This window comes from Spea bombifrons, chromosome 10 (genome assembly GCF_027358695.1).
Source record: "Spea bombifrons isolate aSpeBom1 chromosome 10, aSpeBom1.2.pri, whole genome shotgun sequence".
NCBI classification, from domain to species: domain Eukaryota; kingdom Metazoa; phylum Chordata; class Amphibia; order Anura; family Pelobatidae; genus Spea; species Spea bombifrons.
Window position 1 is genome coordinate 20,050,064 of NC_071096.1, and position 24,346 is coordinate 20,074,409.

Sequence of the window (24,346 nt, forward strand, 5' to 3'; positions counted from 1 at the left end):
TTTTTTTTTTAAAAAAATGACAATGAAAAATGATTGCTATAGCCTGAACCATACATCTTTCTTAACATTTACTCTTTGGCCATTTCAAGTGCTGTAGCTGTGCTTGATCCCCCGGTGTACTATTTCTGGATTTCATGGCAAGTTTTGATAAAACTGTTGTTTTTGATAAAGTTTTGATAAAGCTGTTGTATCCCATGTTTTATACAGTATATAATATATTCAATTAGACTTTACAGTATGTAATGTGGCGGTAGCGCGCAAGTTAATGTTGAGAGCAAAGCTGGAGTAAAGTTGTGCCTAATCTTTGTGCTGCTGACCTAGCAGTAAAAGCTATCGTTGGTTGACCAGTCCATAAATTGTTATATGCGGTGTATATTAGCTTCTAGTGTGGATGATCCCGGTGTTCTACATAGATAATTAAGGATCCAGTGTATTAATCCCAGAAATTGCAGGTCCTGTATCAATACACATTATAAAACATGTTAAAGAATCAAAGCAGATTTTAATTTCCGACAGCAAATGACAAAGCAATCTCCCGATTATTCTTTCTAACTACTTTACTGCTGTTGTATTTTCTCAATACCAGTATACATTTTCGTGCAAATTAGGATGAAGCCCAAAAATGTTTGTGAACAGAATCAAATGGTAAACACAAAGGAATCTTAATAAATTGTAAAGTATGATTATGCTTATAAAGGAAACAATAATTAAAAGGGGTTCTGAAGGAAATATTACATGGCTAATTGTTTGCATATTAAATCAGCAGTCGGAGGTGAATGTTCATGCTGTGGTAAATCAGTCCATTGCACTTCTCACAGTTGCTTGCTCAGTTTTCGCACCTGCCTTTCCCGGGCCTCAAATGCCACTTTTGTGTCCATCAGCTCATTGACAGACCGCTTGACCTCGGCTAGGTCCCGTTCTGCCTGGGCAAAACGCTCTGACAGCTCTCGGTTCTCGCTTCGAAGATCCTCACAAAGCTGACGCACTTCATCAGTCTGCTGCTGGCACCTCGCTCTTAGGGCCTCTGCTTCCCCAAGGAGGGTTTCCACTGTGCGGACCACAGCTTCCATCTGTTCCCGGGACATCTCTAGAACAATACATACAATCTATTTTTTTTTTTATATACAGCAAAACTACAGGTTTCATGTATTCTTTTTCTTTGACCTGGCATTCATGGTCGGCCATACAAGGTAGTTGTCAAGAGATGTGAGGCGGTAGGAGGCACCAAGTTATTTTATATGTTAGCATGCATACAATAGGGGGCACAGTTCTTCTAGTTCAGCCAGGGTCATATAAATAGATATGTAAATGTAAATAGCAAATCACTTATGTTCTAATGATTAGCATAACGTTTCTGTGTTTAAATGACAAAACACAGCAGCTTTACGTGAGCAGTACTAATTAACTAACTGTGCTACCATCCACACTCCAAAAACTTTAATAAAATATCACTCTGTTTTTAACTTCATTTACAAAATCTAAAATTAAAGTCAAAGCTTTCCAGCCCAGTAGGAATTTGTACGTTAAATATTGGGTGAGGAGGATGGGATCATTTGGAATTACATATCAGAACAGTAAGGTGCTGCTACATGGAGAGCTGGATAACAAGTTATATACTGAAACATGGATAACAAGTTATATACTCAAAGCAGAAAATGATGGGCAAAAGGTAAGGTCATGTTTACAATAGGAGCGAGACCAAAACAAAAGAGGAAATCATGTTCTTTCTGCTCTTTAAATCTTTTCATTTCACCACTCTGCCTAATTTTATCCATTTTCATTGTAGCCTTCCAAAGATTCAAGAAGTGTTAAATTTGCTGCTCTTACCGTAGAAGCGGCTGCTCTGCTTCAAATAGATGTTCAGTTGAGTTAAAGGGTCCAGTGTTGTTGGAGTGATGCTCGCTTTTTCTATTCCCTGTGCTTCACCTTTCTTGTCTTCTCTAACCAATTATATCTTTGTCACCCCTCAACGTCAGTCTTCTCATATCATCCTCTGTCATCTGTGGTGTTACCTTCTATTCATCTGTACTCCTTTCTCATTCCTTTTGGTCACAGTTTTATTTAGTCTATGGATCTATCAGTTTTTCTTGCAGTATCTTTCTTGTCTTCCTTTCATCTTCGTTGTCAGTGCCTTTTTCTCACTCTAGTTTTTTCTCTTAATGATAATCCCTTTTAATCTCTTTCGTTCTCTTCCCCAATCCCTTGATATCCCCAGATGTTCCTTGTGCGACGACAATCGTCACCATGATCCTTCTCAGGCCATCTTCTATTAACTCCCTCCCTTCAGGGCCTGTGAAAATATATTATTTGGGAAGTGAATCCTTATTTTACACACAATGATTGTAATATATCACTAGTTATGACCAAAATTTACTACTATAGCTGACTGAACATATGTAATGCTTACATCATCACTGATATCCTTCAGTTACTGTGGGTCTTATCTGTTGTCTTGCATGCGACGCAAGCTTTGTTTATACTCCTTGATATGCATCTTATTTGCAATGAGACTGGGGGCCTTGCACACGTGTAGCTCTGCAAATAATTAAATGTGTCATTACCCCACATGTATCTATATGTGTGGAATACCCTTCCTAGTGTATGAAGGCCTCCTTCTTTGACACAGGCATCACCGATTGTAAGGCCACGGGGGTGCCATATCAGGTTGGAGTCTCGATGCAGGGGCAGGCTTAGATTTAGAGCAACTGGATCCAATTCGGGACTACTCTCCACTTTAGCCCTATCCTTCCTCTTGGGTGCCGTTTATAGGTGTTCTTGGCACGAGCAGGATATATACTTGGGGTGACAGGCTTAATACAGGGAGGAAACAGACTTGTGTTAGGCAGCCTATATATTCCTAGGCCTCACTTGGAAACGTAGCTGCTGTGGCCTTTCATAAGTGAACAGATAAGAGTTACACTGGAGTTAAACGGGAGGGAAAAGACATACCGAGGACATAGCAAAAGCAGGTAACCCACATGGGTACTTGCTTGCTACACCTCCTTCCCTACTATGGACACATACATGTTTCTATGTCCTCTACCCACAAATCGCACAATTGCTGCAGCTTCTATGTCCCTTGACAAACCTTATACAGTCCACATAACTCCATCCCATCTATCACCCCACTCTAGCTCAAATGCCTTCCTGTTTTCCACATACCCTAACACCACTAAGCACTCACAGGTGAAGGCATCCAATGCCCGCAAATCACATTCCCGTTTGTTTTCTGTCTGTATACTACTCCTGTGCTCAGGTGACATTGAACATAACCCTGGCCCCACCATCCCCACCTTCTTCCGTCCCCGCACCTGCCGAACTAACACAAACTTCGCAATCCCTCCATTCTTAAACCAGTCGACTGCAACCCCGGCACCCCTTTCTCCTGTGCCCTCTGGAATGCACGCTTTGTTTGCAATAAACTAACTGCTGTCCATGACCTTTTCATCTCTAACCACCTTAGCCTTCTTGCATTCACTGAAACATGGTTGACACCCTCGGACACTACCTCTCCTGCTGCTCTCACTTATGGTGGCCTTCACTTCAGCCACACTCCCAGACCTGGAGACAAACAGGGAGGTGGTGTTGGTATTCTCCTCTCTCCTCGCTGCACCTTTCAATGTCTACCACAAATTCCCTCTCTGTCTTTATCATCTTGCGAAGTACACTCCGTCCGCCTTTTCTCTTCGATTGCTCTTTGTGTTGCAGTGATCTACCGGCCTCCTGGCCCTACCTCATATTTCTTTGATCACTTTGCTGCTTGGCTTTCCCACTTTCTTTCCTCCACCATCCCTACACTAATCCTAGTGGACTTCAATATACCGTATTTTCCGGCGTATAACACGACTGGGTGTATAAGACAACCCCCAACTTTTCCAGTTAAAATATAGAGTTTGGGCTGTACTTGCCGTATAAGACTACCCCTCTACCCAGTATACAACAACCAGCCAATCACGGCAAGCAATGTACCTTACCGGTGATTGGCTGGTTGTTGTATACAAAGCCTGCTTGGATTGGGTGGGTCAGCTCTCCCTAACATATGCCTGTCCACACACACATATACATGTACACACCAGCTTACAAATACACATATACACATACACTGCCCTTACACACACCTGTCCATACACATACACTGCCCATACACACATATATATATATATATATCTACACATACTAACATATGCCTGTCCATACATTTATACACTGCCCTCACCACACACCCCTGCCTTTATACACACACACACATACATATATATATATATATATATATATATACCGTATTTGCTCGATTATAAGACGACCCCCAAAATCAAAATATTAATTTAGGAAAAAAACAAAAAGCCTGAAAATAAGACTACCCTATAGGAAAAGTTTTACTAGTAAATATTAATTCATGTAAACTAATTTTCATATTTAATAAAAGCTATGATTGAGAAAAATATATTTTTTATTTTCTTTTATTTGCCAACCTGCCCCCCCAGGCTTGCCCCTCTGCCCCCAGGCTTGCCCCTCTGCCCCATGATATGCCTTATACCCCTATATGCCACTCTGGCATATAGGGGGTTAAAAGGCATATCATGGGGCAGATGGGCATATAGGGGGTTAAAAGGCATATCAGAAATGTCTTATACCCTCCTATATGCCACTGTGCCCCGTGATATGCCTTTTAACCCCCTATATGCCCCTCTGCCCCATGATATGCCTTATACCCCTATATTCCACTCTGGCATATAGGGGGTTAAAAGGCATATCATGGGGCTGAGTGGCATATAGGGGGTTAAAATGCATTTCTGGAGATATATATATACTGCTAACAGCAATCACACTCCTATCAAGCCAAGGCAGCCAGTACATGCTGGAACCTGGGGATGTGTGGTTACAGCCTCTCTATGCCATGCTACCACCCCCACCCCCTTTACACATCCATGCTATCACACACACTCACAAACATTTAAATACTCATTCATTCCATTAATCACACATACACAAACACGCTCAAACCCCAAAAACCCCCACCCCCTTACCTGAACTGCAGATCTCCCACTCGCAGACTTTTGCAGGGGCCCGGCTGTGCGAGCAACTTCTCTGGCCCCGCCCCCAGAGGAAGGAGGGGGGAGGTAGATTATGTGAGGACTTCTTGTTCTCCTGCTGCTAGAAGACGACCTTGATTACAAGACGAGGGGTATTTTTCAGAGCATGTGCTCGAGCAAATACGGTATATATATATATATATATATATATATATATATATATATACACACACACACACCAGCTTACAAACACACAAATACCTACACTGCTCTTACACACACCTGACCATACACATACACTGACCATCTCACACCAACATATAGACACATACACTGCCCCTTTCTCCCCATCTCTTACCTTTCTCATCTTCTGTCTTCCATCCAGTTGTGGGAGCGTGAGGTCTGTCATTTCAGACCTCTGCTTTACTGCTCCCTCATCACTACGCGCCGGCAATTGATGCGCTCAGCATCAATAGCCCCCGCGTAGTGATTAGGGAGCACGTAAGCCGAGGTCTGAAGTGCCAGACCTCACGCTCCCTAATGCTGGGCTAGTTAGAGGGAGGTCGTGATCTCCCCAACCAGCCCTGCTCATCGGGCGCCCACTGATCAGGGCTAGTTGGGGAGATCACGATCTTGCACCTACCTCGGCGCAGCCCTGAAGACCGGCCAGGGGAGATTACGGTCCGGCTCGGTAAGTAAGTAAGTATACCCGGCGTATAAGACGACCCCCGACTTTTGATTAGATTTTCACGGGTTAAAAAGTCGTCTTATACGCCGGAAAATACGGTACCTATCATCAGACCCATCCTCCCCTGCTGCTTTCAAACTACTCTCACTCTCCTCCTCCCTAGGACTCTCACAATGGACTAACGGCCCAATGCACCCTGGCGATCATCAAATAGATCTAGTGTTCTCCCACCTTTGTTCCACATGTCAGTTCTCCAACTCTCCCATCTGTCTGTCTGATCACAGCCTGCTTACAAATAATCTCAACATACCACACACACCCTCCCTACCCAAGAAACCACCACAAGCCTACCATAACATCAGCAACCTCAACACTCCACAGCTTTCTGATACACTACAGCCACTCCTCTCAAATATATCCTCCTCCTCCTGTCCTGACACAGCTACAGCTCAGCATAACCATACACTAGCCTGAGCCCTAGATATGGTTGCCCCTGTAACTGTACGCAATCCCCCACGCCGTCCACCTCAGCCATGGCATTCCAAACAGACACGCCTCCTTTAAAGGTGTTCACGTACTGCTAAGCGCCTGTGGAGTCTCATTCACCTGAAGACTTCATTCACTACAAGTTCATGCTCCGCTCCTATACATCCGCTCTCCATCTCTCCAAACAAACATATTTCATTTCACCTCTCTTTCCCATAACCCTAAATGTCTATTCTCCACATGTCCCTCGGAAAACGTATTTCTTCCTTTGGTTTCCAGTATCACCTATATGCAGATGACACCCTACTCTATATTTCTGCTCCAGACCTTTCCCCCTATCAGGAATTGCATCATGGATGGCGTCCTGTTACCTAAAGCTCAACTCAACTCATCTCTAAGACCGAGCTCATGGTAATCTCGCCATCTGCTATGTCCACTTTTCCTGACATCTCTATTACTGTTGATAACTCCACTATCCAACCAACAGACCAGGTTTGCTGCTCTGGTGTCACCCTCGACTCTGCTCTCTCCTTCATCCCTCACATCCATTCCCTCACCAAATCCTGCCGCCTCTGCCTGAAAAACATCTCCCAAATCCGCCCTTTCCTCACGCAAGATACCAACAAGTTACTAATCCACTCCCTTGTGATATCCCGCCTGGATTATTGCAACTGCCTACTAACCTGGTCTCCCCCTCTCCCGCCTTTCACCGCTTCACTCGATCCTCAACACTGCAGCTAGATTAATCTTTCTCTGCCGCCGCACCTCATCCGCTGCTCCACTATGCCAATCACTTCATTGGCTCCCCATACCCTTCAGAATCAAAATTTAAACTTCTAACCCTGACCTATAGAGCCCTGAACAACTCGGCACCCCCTTACATCTCTATCCTCCTATCCAAATACACCCCTACCCGCCCTCTTCGCTCCTCTCACGACCTGCGGCTTTCTTCTACTGTTGTTACCTCTTCCCACTCCCGTATTCAGGATTTCACCCGCGCCGCTCCCCTCCTGTGGAATTCCCTTCCCTGTTTCGTCAGACTTTCTGCCTCGTATGCGACTTTCAAAACCTCCCTGAATGCCCAGCAAAAAGAGCATGCAGGAGTAACATGGCCAAAGAGAGGCAGAAGGAAACAGTACCCCAAGATCCACCTGATAGAGTAGTGGATAGGTGATTCTCCTGTAACCCACAAGGTTAGTGGTTCAAATCCCTATGGATACTGACTACACATTACACATGTTTACTTTGTTACAAGGCATAATTCACAAAATGTGCCTCCATCAGGAAGGGCTAAGGTTTGACAGTATCCCTGTAACAAAATGACCTGTCAGGGCCCCAAGGTACTCAGAGATGGCACAAGTGGGAACTCAATTGTTTAACTAATCTAATCAATAGGATTGCTGCCAGGGGAATTAAAGGTTGGGTTATATACATGTATCTGTTTATCTATGTTAATGCAGTTCTGTGTATATATGAGGCTATGTTTTACAACAATAAAATGTTCATTCTTGCTGTACTCAATTCAAGGTAGTTGTGTCCACTTATTGGGTACACATAGCAGGGTTCCAAGGTGTGCATGCTGACTGGTGCTGGAAGTGATTCCGGGGACAACAGGAGGATACAACTGGGTGATCTCTGGGAGGTACTACAGCTCTCTTGGTGAACACGTTACAATCCCAATTACAACTAACATCTGAAAGCAAAACCTTAACATATGTTGAAAGAAAAGTAATTTCAGTATCCAAGCTATTTATGTACCTAATTTGGTTTGAAGGATTAACATCGGTGGTCGATGCTGGTCAAGCCAACAGTGTATGATTGTTTTTCATGAGTGATCTGAGTCATTTTATTTAATATTTTTAGGTGAGAAGTCAAACCCAACAGGGCTGCATGTGCACCTAGAGGGGTAGCTTATCTTGTTAGTTTCCACACAGTGTTTAACCAACCTCCAGAAAGAAAAAAAATCAATGGCCATATCCAATGACCATAGTGTTTCTGGTAATGATTGCTGTCTCTCATTTGATGATGTTGCTTAAGGGATCTATATGCCTTATGAGTTACTTGTAGTGTCATCTCAATGTACAATGCCATAGGTTATAGTTTGTTTAATGTAAGGGAACCTTATAAAAGGACTTTTATACCTGAACTATTGAGTAATGTATGTATTTCTGTCTTAGGATAAGAAGAGTGACGTGTGAGAGGCTCCCTGACTGAGCCAGAGTCCAGGAAAACTGCCCCAGCAAGGGTTGCTGGGAGTATCTCTAGTATATAAAGGTCCCTGATTATCAATGAGTCTGTCAATACTGGCTAATGATGTCAGGCCTCCGAGCTGCATAGGTAAAGGGCATCACAGTGTATGGTGTTTAATAAAACCCCACCAAATTTCATATTTTGGTCTAAGATAGCCAGGATGGATCTACCTGCAAGATATGTACAAAAGTGCATCATTTTGAGCTCTGTTTTGATGCCTGTGAAATATCTTGGGGGATAGAATATCTTCAGCAGGTTGTCCAGAACTAAATGAAATGACTGTGGGATAACAGGAAACCTTGTCAAACTTGCTCACTTCCATTAATCCTGATTATAGATGGGGCATTGGTGTATTTTTTATACCAAATTCAAAAATACCAGGCCAGAATATGTAATTTTTAAAATACTTAATAAGTGTATCCTCACTACCATGTTGAATGCCTTTTTAGCATAGAGGCTTAATAGTACTTGTACAGAAACAGGTGACACCACTGCCATAATGTCCTTATTCCTACTAACAATGCCCAGTCGATGGTTCAGGAAAGTAAAAAAGTTTCTAAATGCTCAAAGGACAGATTTTATGGTCAAAAGGCTACAACAATATTAACTCTAAAGGCAACAAGACACACACTTTGTTAGTGAACAAATAGAAACTCCAATCTGCACCAGTTAGACCCCACTTTATTAAGGACGGAAATACCGTAATACTAATATAACTAATCCCTTGCATATGGCACAATAGTTTTGGCAGTTATTACTCTTTATATAATTTAAAAGTTAAGTGACAACTCAACAGTAACCTGTCCCACGTTGGTAGATATTTCCTCCTACCTGCAATTTATTCATCTACCTCAATTGTCAGCAGATGCATGTTAAGAATAATAAGTCCCCTGTCAATAGCTGAGTGATCAAGCAAGGGATTAAACATTTAACTCACTTTGCAAAACTTCCTGGGCCCCTGTGTACTGCCTGGGGGAGGTTTCTAGAGCCGGATTTAGCTGGGTGAAGTGAGTGATGTGAGTAGTTGGGCTGGCCAGTCTGGGTCAGATAAATATAAGCCAGAGAGGGCTCCAATTGGGAGCTAGGATTTAATTTTCTGATTTTGTTTTGGGGTGTTTGATTTGTCCACTTGCAAATAAATCACATGGTGTGCAGCAAATCTGTGTTCCTAAGCCTTATTGCTCTAGAGTGCCGTGCTTAAGATCCCTAAAAATTATATTTATGGCACCTAACAGGGTTTGTCACACGTACCCAGACATTTATACTAACATACCCAGACACTAACAGTAAAATGCCTAGAAACTCATATTAACATACCTAGACACCCACATTAAGACGTCAAGCCTTTTACTGAATTAATGCTTGAGATTTGTGATAGGGTCTCAAAATGGATTCCTTAGCTTTGGTCACTTAATTTAGCTTACCCTATAGGAAGTGGCAACTAATAACGTATCTTTATAATCCTAGAAAGCTAGGAGTTTGACTCGTATTGGACAACTCTCTGATGGGGAGGACAGACACAGCTGAATATCTTCACAAAAAGTGGCACATCCAAAATACTAAATTCTGCAAATAATGATACATGTGATGACACAGTCTGCATTCTGAAAAAGAAATGGAAGGCTTTTCCCCTGATCAGCTCTTAGGCCCCTGTTACCAACTAGGCGATTTAATTCTGCTACAATAACTTACTTCAAAATTTAGTGAAATATTACCGTATTTCCTTCAATATAAGAGACGTTTTTTTGTCTTATATTTTTTTGTCTTATATTTAGGGTCGTCTTATAATACGACCTCAAATAGAGGTCTGACTATAAGACTAAGATCCAGATCCCCCACAGCGCTGCAGGGGACCCGGATCCTCCTCTCAGGCAGCCGGAGGACGTAGACAACCTCTGCTGCTGCCCGGCACTTCCGCCGGGGCTTCTATGTTGGAGCGCCGGAAGGTCATGTCATGCCTGCGCTCTGTCATAGAAGCCCTGGCAGAAGTGCCGGGCAGCAGCAGAGGTTGTCTACACGCATCACGCAGATGTCCACCGGCTGCCCCCACTAGACACCAGAGAGTCTGGAGCACGGGGGCAAGTCTGGGGATGTATTGGTCAGTCTGGGTGGGCAGAGTGGCAAGCCTAGGGTCAGATGTCCATAACCGGGGTTAGATGTGCATAACTGGGGGGGGGCAGGTTGGCAAATAAAGGGAAATAAAAACAAGAAATGTGTTTTTCTCAATCATAGTTTTTGTTAAATCTGAAAAAATAGTTTACATGTAAATTAATATACACTAGTAAAACTTTTTCCCTATAGGGTAGTCTTATATTCAAGAATATGCACAGTGCACAAATCATAAATAACTGCAAAAAATAGCATGTAGATGCTATTTGACATTTATCTTCTAATTGCTAGAGGCTAGGATCAGTTAAAGATACCATGTTCCATACTTGGACATTTCCACCCATTATAGTTCAGAATATGGATTCTAGAATTTGCCTTATTACATTTTCCCCTGATAACATTTTGTGACCTCAAAAACAATACTAATACGTGCCTATATTTGTGCTTAGTTGAGGATTTCTAGAAACTGGAAAATAATGCAGCCTCCATCGAGGATATTCTGTCCATACTTGAGACACATACAGCCTTAGAAGAAATGTCCCACATGCTGTGCCCTCTGCCTCCAGAAATGCCTTATACCCCAATATCCCATTTTGGCATTTAGGGGGTTGAAATGCATATTATGGGGCAGAGTGGCATATAGGGAGGTATAAGGCATTCCAGGAGGCAGAGTGGCATTAAGGGAGTTAAAAGGCATTGTATAGGCATTGTATAGGCATTGTATTATATCCCATTTTGGCATTTAGGGGGTTAAAAGGCATATTATGGGGCAGAGTGGCATATAGGGAGGTGTAAGGCATTTCAGGAGGCAGAGTGCTCTATTAAATGCCCCCTTAACGCCACTCTGCCTCCTGAAATGCCTTATACCTCCCTATATGCCACTCTGCCCCATAATATGCCTTTTAACCCCCTAAGTGCCAGAGTGGCATATAGGGGTATAAGGCATTCCAGAAATGCCCTATGCCCCCATTAAACACAAACACACACACTTACTTACTTACCGGTGCTTCCAATTTCCTCCTGTATTGCCGGGACAGCGGCTTGACGTCTCCTTCCGCTGCAGCCGGAAGGAGGTGGAGTTGGCAGCGGGGGTTTGTCTGCGTCCGTCGCAAATACCTTCCCCGGCTGTCAGAGATCAGAGTTCCCCGCACCGGTGCGGGGAACTCTGATCTCTGACAGTCGGGGAAGGTCTACGCGACGGACGCAGACAACCCCCGCTGCTAGCCACACCTCCTTCCGGCTGCAGCGGACGTTGTCTACGCGAATCGCGTAGACGTCAACCCGCTGCCCCGGCAATACAGCAGGAAGCACCGGTAAGTGTGTGTGTGGGGGGGTGTTAAATGGGGGGGGAGACAGGAGGATCCAGGTCCCCTGCAGCGTTGCGGGGGATCTGGATCTTAGTCTCATAATCAGACCACTATTTGAGGTCTGATTAGAAGACGACCCCAATTAGAAGACGAGGGGTATTTTTCAGAGCATTTGCTCTGAAAAAAACCTCGTCTTATAATCGAGCAAATACGGTAATAAGGTGCAGGGACCACGGATACAGTATGGGTTTTCTATGAAAATAAATGAATTGCTTACTTTCTTCCATGTCAGTAGTTTTTGTTCCCCTGGTACAATAATAACACCAATGATATTTATTATTATAATTAATCTAGGTAAGATCCCACATATATTTACCACAAGCTGGAAGCATGAATACAGGAGGCTCGTATTAGCAAACAACCTGAACAAAGGTTCAACAGAATAAGACTGTATGCAGCTCCTCCTTACACCCCTTTCTTTGCTGCTCACCATGGCACAGGTGAAATCAGCTCTATTACTGCCAATGTGCTTGTTTGGTTCCTTTTAGCCAGAGCGCAAACTTAATTCTGTGTGTTGTGTCTTCTTCTCTTCTTTTTGTCGTGTTAGCCATCTTGGATGGTCGGGTGACCCTCTGTTTCAGCTGAATGCCCGCTTCTCGCAAGAGTTTCGATGCCATTTTGGTTTCCCTTATACCTTACTACATTGTGGCAGCCATCTTGGATGGATGCGACACTATATTGCAGTGAACTCTCGTTTCTCGCGAACGTTTTGCCTCCATTTTATTCTCCGATAAAGTATAGGCTCCGGCCAACCGCCCAAGAAAGTTGATTGCTTCGGAGGAGGCTTGCTCTGCATCCAGTGCAAAGGATAAGACCAAGGAGGGTGTCCTTACACTCCTTGATGGGTGGCATGCAACATCATCAGACAAGTCTGAGCGTTCTGTTACTCTGGCTCTGTCCAGAGACAGTCACTCATGTTTGATTTGCGAGTCCATTGTGGGTGAGCCCCACCAGCCTGCAACTAACACGGCCTTTCCTTCAGCACAGCCTCCTTCAGCGGATGATGCTGTGGTTGACCCAGCTGGGACAAATTTATTTGAGCCTACAGCTATGAGACACCCCAGGGACACAGAATGGTCCCCACCTGAGCACATCGGCCTCTATTTGCAAAAATGGTTGTGTCGCTCCTTGAATAAGGAGGTGAGAAATAAATTAAGAGCTGAGTGCCACATTTGATGATTCCAGGAAAGGCCAGAGTTTGACCCAAATGTGGTCACTCTCCTTAAATAGAAGGGATCCTCGTAAGGGTCTTGAACAGGGCCTTAAGTCAGCCCAGGATAAATTATTGGGCATCGTGGGTCCAATTATCCAGATCTCGTTGCTGGCAGGCCAGGATTTTCTTCAAGGATCTATTCTAGACCCCAAAATAATAAGAGATTGTGCCCTTCGTGTGAAATGCCAATGTAGCCCTGTCAACTGAGAGAAGAAAGGCGGCACTTCTCAGAATGGACCCACATCTGGTAGAGCTTGTTTTCAAGGACCTGGGTATGTCTGCAAACTGTCTTCTATTCGGGGACCCGTTTGTTAAAGAGCTGAACCAATGTACCCCATAAAACCATTCATTTTTTTTAAATTAGACACCCCTTGGGTATTTTAAAAGCTTTTACTTTAATTCTTTCCATGTCAAGATTTTTATTTATTTTATTCTTTTTGGACTTATTTTTTTACATTTTGCTGGAACTGGATGGTTCCTCTGATGCATAATAATTTTTAAATGTTACCATTTTTTTTTAAGGTCCCCCCCCCCATATTTTTTTATGCAGTACCTGTATTCAACCTGCAAGTGGAGCCAGAGTTCTCTAGAGGGTCTGGAGACCATCTAGAGAACTGTTTCAACGTTGTTATTTTGTTTACAGGGAGGCTGCCATACATGGCCCATGATGCCGATCTCGGTGTTGCTGAATTCCTTGGCATCGAGGCATTACAGCAACCCCGTTTAAGCGAAGAAAGTGATCGTTGATCACTTTCTAAGCTTGTTTAATGTCATGACATCAATGGTTGTTAAGCAACTCTACGACTACTTGTGATGGACAAACTTGCTCATGAGATACTTTGCTACATGGGATGTATATTGTTCTCGAGACACACAAAGGCTGATGATAAAATGGTAAAGGCCAGAGCAATTATCAGATGACAGAGAGTTTATCCTACAAGCATAACCAACTCTCCCCCCCACATGTGCCGTACTCTTCAACCAATCCAATTTGCGGGATAAAAATATAATTTTGCCTCTGTAAAAATCAATGGTAAGGCCGCACCTTGAATATGCTGTGCAATTTTGGGCACCTATTCTAATGAAGGATATCATAGCACTAGAAAGGGTGCAGAGGCGGGCTACAAAATTAATAAAAGGAATGGAACACTATAGTTATGAAGAAAAGTTAACAAATTTAAATCTGTTTAGTTTAGAAAGATATGTTTAGAAGATATGATAACATTATATAAATTTCCATTGTGTGGAAATCTGTTTATAAACAGGACTATGCACAGGACACGTGGTCATGCGTTTAGACTGGAAGAAAGGAGATTTAGTCTAAAGCAGAGGAAAGGGTTTTTTACAGTAAGGACAATAAAAAGGGGATTCTCTGCCTGCAGAGGTAGTTTTATCTGTACAGGCGTTTAAACAGCAACTGGATGGCTACTTGAAAAAACATAATATTCAGGGACAAAATCTTTAATTATGGGGAAACAGCTTATTGATTGCCATTTTGGGGTCAAGATGGAATTTTTTCCCTGGTTAGTGCAAAATTGGAGAGAGCCAAACTGGGGTTTTTTGCCTTCTTTTGGATCAACAGCAACAAATTAACAGATATAGGAAAGGCTGAACTTGATGGACGCATTTCTTTTTTCAGCCTATATACCGGATATTCCGGCGTATAAAACGACTTTTTAACCCCAGAAAATCTTCCCAAAAGTCCGGGGTCGTCTTCAGGGCCGCGCCGAGGTAGGTGCAAGATGGTGATCTCCCCAACTAGCCCTGATCAGCAGGGCTGGTTGGGGAGATCACGACCTCCCTCTAACTAGCCCAACATTACGGAGCTCGAGGTCTGGCACTTCAGACCTCGGCTTCCCTGCTCCCTAATCACTACGCGACGGCTATTGATGCCGAGCGCGGGGATGACGTCATGTCCCGGCGATCGGCATCAATTGCCGGCGCGTAGTGATGAGGGAGCAGTAAAGCAGAGGTCTGAAATGACAGACCTCACGCTCCCACAACTGGATGGAAGAAAGAAAATAGAAGATGAGAAAGGTAAGAGATGGGGGGAAAGGGGTGTAAGTGCAGTGTATGTGTATATATGTTGGTGTGAGATGGTCAGTGTATGTGTATGGTCAGGTGTGTGTAAGAGCAGTGTAGGTATTTGTGTGTTTGTAAGCTGGCGTGTGTGTATATATATATATATATATATATATATATATATGTATATACACATGTATATATATATATGTGTGTGTGTAAAGGCAGGGGTGTGTGGTGAGGGCAGTGTATAAATGTGTATGTATGGGCAGGCGTGTGTGAGTATGTGTAGATATATATATATATTATATATATATATATATATATATATATATATAAATATATATATATAATATAGTGTGTGTAAGGGCAGTGCATGTATGTATGTCTGTATAACAACCAGCCAATCACCGGTAAGGTACATCGCTTGCCGTGATTGGCTGGTTGTTGTATGCTGGTTAGTAGGGTAGTCTTATACGGCGAGTATAGCCCAAACTCTAGATTTTAAATGGAAAAGTTGGGGGTCGTCTTATACGCCCAGTCGTCTTATACGCCGGAATATACGGTAACTATGTAACTATGTGGGTGATAGGAATACAAACGGGTGGTCCCCCTCAACTGAAATTTGGGGATGTTTTTATTGATTTTGGTAGATATTCGTTAGATCCGGTAAGATCTGTCACGCAGGAGGCGGTATTCACAATCCTATTTTGTGTGTGGGGGATGGGAATACCCCCACACACTGAACTGCGTGATAGATCTTACGGAAAAAAACAGTTGATCTGAACGGATCTAAGAATATCTACCAAAATCAATTAAAAAAATCAAAATTTCAGTAATTAGACTAGATCAAACCTGATCTAACGCAGAGCTATAATAATCAATAACAGTTTGTTGAATTTTTTGTTGAGGGGGGCTGGCTACGGGTTAGCCCCCTGAAAAAGATTGTTAATATTGCATATTTTAGAGTAGATCTAATGAAAAAAAAACAGTTGATCTATCCTGATCTAACAAATTGAATAGTCTTTTGTTAAAATTGGGGGGCTAACCTGGGGGAGGTTACCAATAATTAATTAAATAAATCTGTTAACGGTTTTGCTGGTACACCACCAAGCTCTTTTAATACCTTGGGGTGTATCCCATCAGCCCCATCAACGTATTTGTCTTTACCTTAGACAACTGAAGTAGAACCTCCGCCTCGATACACTCACATGTATCAAATGACTTTCAGAACAGAAACATTCTTTGAGGCAGTCAGCTAGACCTTTATCCTCTTAATCCTTGCTTTACTTTCCTTTTCTCATTTATTTATCTAAAAATGTTTTATCTCCCTTATTTTTTGACAGGGCAATTATCTCTTCTGTGTTTGATTTGGCAGCTCTTATAACTTGCTTTGCTTCTTTCTGCCTAATCTTATAGATCTGTCTATCTTCCTCACTTTGGGTACTTTTGTTTTTGTGCGGTGTGAACACTAAATCCAATATGGCCTCCTTACGAGTTGGCACCTCAACTACTTGTTTTAAAGATAATCCCAGTAAGGAGTTTAGAAGATCTGCACTCCGGGCACAACCCGCTACTTTGGTTTTCCAGTTCATATCAGGGAGATTAAACTCACCCATGATTATAACATCCCCCTTCACTGTCATTTTAGCTATTTCCTCCACCAGTAGATTATGTAGTTCTTCTACTTGTCCTGGGGATCTATAAATCACACCTACACGAGTTACTTTACTTTTGCCAAACTGTAATGTAACCCAAACTGACTATTTTCTCCTCACCAACTTGTGTTAGGTTAGATTTTATGTTATTTTTCACATATAGGGCCACCCCTCCCCTTTCTGTCTTTTCTATATAAAGAGTACCCCGGTATTAATATGTCCCAGTAATTTTTCTCATATACAGCCGCTATATCATCATTCTCAGTTGCCACTACTGTTACAAGTTCATGGGTCTTATTCCCTAAACTGCAAGCATTTGTAGACATGACCTTAAGCTTGTAATTTAACACTAATGATGCAATCGCTTTCTGTCCTTGTTTTGGGGGGCAAAATATATGCTTCTCCCTATTATCTGTACAGACCAAGCCCCCAGATCCACCCAACTGATTACTAAGTAAATCACCTTCCCTTTCTTTACTGTCTAGCCCGGTATTTATTCCCTCTCCCCACCATTCCCAGTTTAAAATCTCCTCCAACCATCTAGCTATTTTCTCCCCAAGCACATTGGACCATCTTGCATTCAGGTGCAATCTATCACGACTATAGAGATCATATCCCAAAGCAAAATCAGCCCAGTGCTCTAAAAACCCAAAGCCTTCCTTCTTACATTTAGCTGCCTAATCTCCCTCTTCCTTTCTGGTATAGCGCATGGCACAAGTAGTATCTCTAAGAATAGTACCTTGGAGGTCCTTTTTTTAATGTTACTCCCTAAATCCCTAAAATTAACTTTTAGGACACTCCATCTTCCTCTTACTGTGTTATTGTTGCCAATGTGCACCAGCTGGACCCTCACCAGTCTGTCTGCAACATGCCAAACCTGGGCACCCGGGAGACAGCAAACCATTCAGTTGCTGCAATCAGAGCCACAGGTTACCCTGTCTGTTCTCTTAATTATAGAATCCCCTACCACCACAACCTGCCTAGGCTTCCTTTCCTTCTGGATCATCTGCACACTAGATGAGCTGCTTTCCCGGCTGTTAGGGAGAACAGCTTTTTCCAGAAAGCCCACCTCTGAGTTTGCCTCCCCAACATGCTCACTTAAATGGGCAAATTTGTTGGGATGGAGAAACTCTGGACTGGCTTCCCTCTACCTCTTTTCTCTCCCACTACAACCATGTCTCACTGTCACACAACTATGTGCCTTCTGACTGACCCCCCCCATCATTGCTAGGGGCCTCATCTAAACTCTGCTCAATGAGCAAGAGACTCCACTCAATATTGTCAATCTCTCTCATTGTTTCAATGTGCTCCAGCCTTAGCTTCCAGAGAGGCCAATTGATCTACAAACTGTGGAACATGCGAATTTACAGAACTGAAACAATATGTAGCTTACCTTACTTTCCTGACATTTTCTGAACCATTAAAATTAAATGCAAATTAACTATTTTATGCAAAGTTTATTGAAAACGGCATACCACATCTATCCATTTCTCACTATCTCCCCTCCCTACCCCCTTCTCACAATCTCCCCTCTCCCTCCCTACCCCCCCTCTCATAATCTCCCCTCTCCCTCCCTACCCCCCTTCTCACAATCTCCCCTCTCCCTCCCTACCCCCTTCTCACAATCTCCCCTCTCCCTCCCTACCCCCTTCTCACAATCTCCCCTCTTTCTCCCTACCCCTCCTTTTCACAATCTCCCCTCTTCCTCCCTACCCCTCCTTCTCACAATCTCCCCTCTTCCTCCCTACCCCTCCTTCTCACAATCTCCCCTCTTCCTCCCTACCCCTCCTTCTCACGATCCCACCTCTCCCTCCCTACCCCCTTCTCACAATTTCCCCTCTCCCTCCCTACCCTTCTCACGATCTACCCTCTCCCTCCCTACCCCCTTCTAACGATCTACCCTCTCCCTCCCTACCCCCTTCTCATGATCTACCCTCTCCCTCCCTACCCTCCCTTCTCACGATCTACCCACTCCCTCCCTACTCCCCTTTGTAGGTCACTTACCGTCAACTCCTGTGTTGGGAGTGTGAGGCGTTTGTCTCGGGTGCCGGCGCTTCACTGCTGAGTGCCGGCATATGACCTCATATGCCGGCGCTCAGCGTGAAGCGCCGGCACCCGAGACAAACACCTCACGCTTCCAACACTGCACTCTGGGCAGCGCAGAGGCAGGCGGGGGCAGCGACGGCGGCGAGCAGAGGAGTCCTGGATTTCTGTCAGTCAGGGGGGCCCGAGCGGTCGTTTTCAGCAACCGCTCGGCACCCCTTGGGCCCCACTGACTGGCAGAACTCCAGGGCCCGGTCGCAGTCACGATCCCGGTAGTTCCGCCACTGCCTACAATTTCTTCATCAGATGCCCTTGTGGCTGTGTGTGCCGGCGCAGGGAGAAGGAAAGCCCAAATCTAGCGACGTCCGAGCCACACACAGCCACAAGGGCATCTGATGAAGAAATTGTGTAGGGGAGGGCAGGGGCGTACCTAGAGTATTTGGCACCCGGGGCGGATCCTGTATGTGGCACCCCCCCACACACACACTTTAAAACTACCTGGCCGAAACTGAATAAACCACACACCATAAAAAAATCTAACACTTTTATTTAAAGTAAGTAACACACCAAAATAGGACAAAACAATTAAATAACAATATATATATACAATATATATATATATATATATATATATAACAGCAATCACATTCCTATCATGCCCAGGCATACCCAGATTCCAGGAGGCACTCGCAGACTTGGCATGATAGGAGTATGATTGCCCTATCTACCCCTTCTCGGTCCCTTCTGCCCTATCTACCCCTTCTCACTCCCTTCTCCCTATCTACCCCTCCTAACTATCTACCCTCTCCCTCTTTGAAGTTCACTTACCTTTCAGGAGTCCTGCGGTGGGGGTGCAAGGCCTCTGTCTCCCAGCTCTGCCACTGTATGGAACCGTATAGAGTGATGGGAGTTATTATGTACTTTAGAGCATAATTATATAATGAAAAATACATTGGAAATGGTACAGCATAACACCCATCACTCTCATACACATACCAATCCACACGCATACCAATCCACACGCATACCAATCCACACACACATACCAATCCACACACACATACCAATCCACACACATACCAATCCACACACACACACCAATCCACACACATACCAATCCACACATATACTAATCCACACATATACTAATCCACACACATACACTAATCCACACACACACACACCAATCCACACACATACCAATCCACACACATACCAATCCACACACATACCAATCCACACACATATACTAATCCACACACACACACCAATCCACACACATACCAATCCACACACATACCAATCCACACACATACCAATCCACACACATACCAATCCACACACATATACTAATCCACACACATACCAATCCACACACATACACCAATCCACACACATACACCAATCCACACACACATACCAATCCACACACACATACCAATCCACACATACCAATCCACACACATACACCAATCCACACACATACACCAATCCACTCTCACTGTATGCTTTCCTACCTTTCCTCTTTTCTCTTTACAGCTCCTTTTCCTGCTCTTCGCTCCTCTTCTTCTTCAGTTCTTCTGTCTTCTTCCGAGGGCACGGGGTTCAGAGGGCATGGACAGCGGTGGACGCGGCTTCAGTGTTGTGCGCCGGGATCTGACAACAAACCCCGGCGCACAACAGCTGTTGCCGCGCGGATCGCAAGGGAGCGGTATCGGAGGTCTTTAACAGACCTCCGGCTCCCTTGAGTGATTTTAAGCTGGGTTCAAGGGAGATCCTTGAACCGGCTTAAAATCACTCAAGGGAGCCGGTGGTCTGTTAAAGACCTCCGATACCGCTCCCTTGCGAGCCTGCTCCTCTAGCGGCGGACATTGCTGTCCGTCTCTGGAGGGGTGCCGGGTGCCGGCAAGTTGGCACCCCTCTGATGAGCGGCACCCGGTGCGGACCGCCCCCCACAAGGTACGCTACTGGGGGAGGGTTAGATTTCAACCCTCGTCTACAGTCAAACATGAACCCTGTTTAAAGTTACTGTAGACGAGGGTTGAAATCTAACCCTCCCCTACACAATTTCTTCATCAGATGCCCTTGTGGCTGTGTGTGCCGGCGCAGGGAGAAGGAAAGCCCAAATCTCGCGCTTTCCTTCTCCCTGCGCCGGCTGATGACGCCAAGTCCCGTGGCTCACTTGGGGGCCGTATCAGTCCGGAACGCGGGCCGCAATTGGCCCGCCGGCCGGACTTTGGACATGCCTGCTTTATACAGTGCGACACAGTTAATTGATTATAAGCCCCACCCTTAACTAATTACACACTAGAAAAGAGGAAAAAAAGCAAAATATACACAATTTTTTTGTTTTCTTGTCACAAACCCTTCAACCTTCTTACAGAAAGCAAGTCACTTAAACAATGCAAGTTTATGTGCCTCATCATTAAAGAAAGGATGTAACTGTATTTTATTATATTATTATATTGATTAACTTAAATGGATGACAAATTACTTTCTTATGACAACAATGCTTTTAAGAAACATTACTTTAACCCCTCCTTCTTCCTGGTCACAGGTCTCCGGTAGACCGGGACGTACCAGGTACGTCATCCCCAAAAACCGCCCCCCCACATCGCCACAATTGTGGTGATCACGGGGGAGCTGCTGCTGCTGTCTGCCCAGGAGTCTGGGCAGACCAGCACAGCCTCTCTAAGCCCGCCACCAAGCCTACGATCACTCCCACGGAGTGATTCTGTAGGCTGAAACTGCGATTGCAGAAAAACCTGCAATCACGTTTTCAGCTGCCACAGGCAGCTTCAGGGAAGGGGGTGGTGTGTTGATTGGGTCCCCACACAAGTGTGGGGACCTGACACAACACCCCCCTGCTGCCTGATCGCTCCATGAGAGTGTCAGTGCAGCGTTAACCCCTTCAATGCCGTGATCACGGCATTGAAGGGGTTAATTCCCATTTTTATGGGGCTCTGACTAAATATCAGTCAATGCTGTGCTTCAATGGAGCATCAGCATTGAAAGAGTTAAAAAAAATTAACAAAATTTGTAAAAAAAAAATATCAATAAAATTTTAAAAAAAATAAATAAAAAAAAATAACAGCACTGACCTGAAAGTCCAGGGTGCTTCCAGGTCAAATGCTGGGCTGATGATGATCAGATCACTCCTGGCCAATAGGAGTGATCGGATCATTGTGGCAGCCCATGGATGACCCTGCGCTACAAAGAGAGAGGGGTCATCTAGGGTAATTATGAAAAAACACAAATTATTAATAATAACAAAAAAAACATAATTATTACCTGATCACTTGTCGGTGACATTTTAAGTCGCTGATTATTGATCGGTCTCCCTGATTGATGTCAGCGGCCTAAACCTTTCACTTCCAAGTAATCTGATAAAAAAAATATTCCAAATTTAAAAATTGAAATGCGCATGTTCCAGTTTTGCCCTCAAAAATAGCTTCCTCAAAAAATGCATGAACCATGCATGTGAGGCCTTGTTGGAATCATGGGATGTTGGTGAACAAAATGTCATGTTTTCTTTCACTGTTGCACTTATGGTGTGCAAGAAATTCAATGCAACATTGAAATTTATGCGTTAAAAACGCAATGAAATAATTTCCCTGTGAACTTTGGTAGACATCAGTGAAGAAATGGCTGGCTGAAAACTGTCAAAACTACCCTAGTTGAACACCTTGACTTGTCTACTGTTCATAAATATATACTTTTATGGGGTAATTTACAGTGGGGGGGCTTCCAAAATGTCCCAATTGGGATATGGGCCCAGTAAACGAATTACTGAAAACTTGCGCATGTTCCAGTTATGGCCTCATAGCTTCCTCAAAAAAATACATGAACCATGCATGTGAGGCCTTGTTGGAATCATGGGATGTTGGTGAACAAAATGGGGTGTTTTCTTCCACTGTTGCACTTATGGTATGCAAGAAATTCAATGCAACATTGAAATTTATACATTAAAAACACAATAAAATAATTTCCCTGTGAACTTTGGCAGACATCAGTGAAGAAATGGCTGGCTGAAAACTGTCAAAACTACCCTAGTTGAACACCTTGACATGTCTGCTGTTCATAAGTATATACTTTTATGGGGTAATTTACAGTGGGGGGGGCTTCCAAAATCTCCCAAATGGGATATGGGCCCAGTAAACCAATTTCTGAAAATTCCAAATTTGAAAACTAAAATGCGCATGTTCCCGGTTTGCCCTCATAACTTCCTCAAAAAATGCAGGAACCATGCATGTGAGGCCTTGTTGGAACCGGGGGATGTTGGTGAACACAATTTGGTGTTTTTTTCTGCAGTTGCACATATTCTATACAAAATATAATATGAAATCTAAAGCAACATTGCAACATATGCAAAAAAAACCCAAAAATATAAAAATACCTCAAAATTTGGCAGCAATTGGCGATAAAATCCCTGTTTGAAAAGTGTCAAAATGACCCTAGTTGTACACCTTGACTTATCTACTATTCATAAACATAAATTTTTGGGGGGATAATCAGCAGGGGCGTGCTGGGCCGGGGGGCAATTGCCCCCCAGGCCGCTCTGAATCCGGGCCGGCGGGCTGGCCGGGTGGCCGGCAGACGAACATTCATGGCAGCCGCAAAGTTAAAAACTAAGCGGCTGCCACCGGGACTGTCCGCCGTGCTGGTAGCGTACCTGGCAGGGGGGCGGTCTGCCTGGAGTGCCGCTCACTGAGGGGTGCCGGCACGCCTCCAAAAACGATGCGTGCGGCAACTGTGGCTGTGCATCGGGACTTGATGTCAAATCCCGGCGCACAACACTGAAGCCACGTCTTCCGCGCTGTCTGCACCGGAAGGACGGGACACAGAAGAGGAAGAAGAAGAGGAAGAATGAAGAGGAGGAGGAAAAGTGACAGTGCAAGAGGAAAGGTAGGAAAATATTAGTAAGTGTGTGAGAGTGATGGGTGTTATGCTATAGTTTATGATGAATGTTTGTGAATGAGGGTTTGAGATTGCATGGAAGTGTGGGGGGATAGCATGGCATAGGGAGGCTGTCTAGGCATGATAGGAGTGTGATTGCTGTTATCAATTTTTTTTGTCCAACTGTGGTGTGTTAACAACACTTTTATTAAAAGTAAATTACATACCAAAATTGGACAGAAAAATTCAATAACAGTATTTATATATATATGAATGCAAACGGCAATCACACGCCTATCATGCTAAGTCAGCCAGTACATGCTAGAACCTGGGCATGATAGGATTGTGATTGCTGTTAATTATATATATATATATATATGTATATATATAGGATATATATATATTAATATTGTTATTGATTTTTTTTTTGGCTAATTTTGGTGTGTTACTTTTAATAAAGTATTTTAAAAGTTTTTGGCCAAATGAATGCAGAATTTTCAGTTTCGGTCCAGAATTTTCATTTCGGTGCATCCCTGCTATGTACTAAGCCAGTCACTGAAGTGTTAGGCCTACACCACATC

General features: G+C 43.8%; 1 long non-coding RNA gene across 1 annotated transcript; it reads right to left on the reverse strand.

Annotated features, from left to right (window-relative positions):
- Positions 1-482: 482 nt before the first annotated feature.
- LOC128467165 (uncharacterized) lies at positions 483-2,701 on the reverse strand. Its single transcript, XR_008345690.1, has 2 exons — positions 1,828-2,701; positions 483-1,087 (listed from the first exon to the last, which is right to left on the reverse strand). It is a non-coding gene; the product is annotated as an uncharacterized LOC128467165 (long non-coding RNA).
- Positions 2,702-24,346: the final 21,645 nt, after the last annotated feature.